Consider the following 2,036-nt stretch of genomic DNA (forward strand, 5'->3'; position numbering starts at 1 on the left):
CCCTGTCTGCAAGTCTGCATAAACTGGAACTTTTTGATGCAGTGAAAAAGCACAATTTCATATTCTGGTAGCCGAGTGAAGAGGCTTCTGAAAAGTAACAGGGTTATTTCTCCCTCCCCCCCTCCAGACGTACTCTGAAGAACTGTTATACAAAAAGTATATTACATTTTTGAATGCTGCTGTACTCTTACAACTTTTGTGTAACGTTTCAAAGAAAATATTCTTCCTACTATATGAAATCACTAAAAAAAAGTGGTATTTGAACATTTCTTTAGATGCACTTTTTTTTTTTTTTAAAAGAAAGCATTAGGGCAAATGATATGTCTAGGAAAAAATGGAAGAAAGACTGACCAAAAAAAAAAAAACCAACCAAACCAACCCAAAAGAGCAGAGACCAAAATATGAAGAACAGCTAAAGCAACTTAACAATTTGCTAGGGCTTGTTTTGTTTTTTATTAACTATTTACTTTGGCACCTTTGTGTAAACTATAGAACAAAACAACATTTACAACACATTTGCAATTACAGCATTTAAACAAAATGGTCACTTCTGAAACCAGCCAAGACAAAAAAATAGTCCATTTATGGGTATAAAGATTAAAAAACCTAAAATATATATTTCTAAGAATAAACTGCAATTTCTTATGAACAAGGTGCTATAAACTGCATGCAAGAGTCAAGATTAAAAATGTGTGGCCAAACAGACAAGCTGTGTTATAGCCAGATGAGCTGTGGTCCAAGCCCACTTTGATTTTTTTCTTACAGAGATATATATGGCTCAATAGGCAGGCACATGATCCCAGCAAGAAGTTGCAGAGTTGTACGGCTGGACAATAAATCTTGGCTGCAGCTTTGTCATTAACCAGGAATGAGCGAGACCTTAGCAGAAGAGATGAACAAGATCTCGGGGAAAACCTGTGAGGATACAGGAAGTCTTCTCCCCTCCCCTCTCTCGGCCTAGCCAGGGTCCTCAAAGTCCATTCTTTGGGTTGCTTTAACTAGATTGCTGCTTTGGGTCTGCCTCGGATCGTGGAAGTCTGACAAGGTTTGAGGACACTTTCTATTTAATACTTTCTGATTTAAAGTTAACTGAAATGGATGGGTTAAAATTAAACCTTCTGACCTTTCTGGTTAGTTTGACTGAATGCAACACACTTGTCTAATGAGGGAGGATTTTACCAGAACAGGTATTTTAAACATGCAGTGGTGTTAGATTTATATGCTACAACAGACTGAATGGAACCATTTCAATACTGATATTCATCATCTCCTGTCTCCCAAAGAGTTCAGTTTTATGCTTCTTGTCTGAAATACCTTTTTAAAAAAGGAATCTTTTATTGGCTAAAGATACAAAACACATACATGAAAAAAGAACATTGAATGCAAAATACAGAATATTTTTGGGGTAGGGGCATTCTTTCCTCCCCAGTGGATTTCTATTTGAACTAATACTTAAAGACTTGCAGGAGCAGCCTTCAAGTTTCTTACCAGATCTCTCTACTGTTTGTATTTTTCTTACAGAGGCAAGGGTGGTCCTGGATGTCTGCCAGCGGTTATGCTGCAGTAGTGTCAAAGGATAAGGTAGATTTTCTGCAGATCACAAGGAGCTGTATGACAGTTACTAGAGGGTGACAGCAAATAATTTAGTAGGAGAAAAAACCCCATCTGCTTCATCTGTCAGCCGAGGACCGCATATGAAAGAGCTTGAGAGAAAATATGGAATTAAACAGGAGATCAAAAAAAGCAATAAGGATGGGAAGTGTCAGATACAAAATACACACACACTCTCCCTCTCTCGCACTTGCACACCCCTGAATGTGGGATCACAGTGATAGGAGTTATAGATCATACACAGCTAAGTTACACTGCCACTGAACAAAAGTAACATCTTGCTTCCAAGCAATGTCTGGTATTCCCCAGGACTATCCGTGCCTGAAAGAGGATGAGGTTTCATTGTGCTCTGCAACACAGCTGACCGTAGATCTAAAGCCTGGCTGGGTAAGGAAGAACTGTTATGTGGAGGCGTTACCTTTCCT

Source organism: Eurypyga helias, unplaced genomic scaffold (genome assembly GCF_000690775.1).
Source record: "Eurypyga helias isolate BGI_N326 unplaced genomic scaffold, ASM69077v1 scaffold10825, whole genome shotgun sequence".
In the NCBI taxonomy this organism is placed as follows: Eukaryota; Metazoa; Chordata; class Aves; order Eurypygiformes; family Eurypygidae; genus Eurypyga; species Eurypyga helias.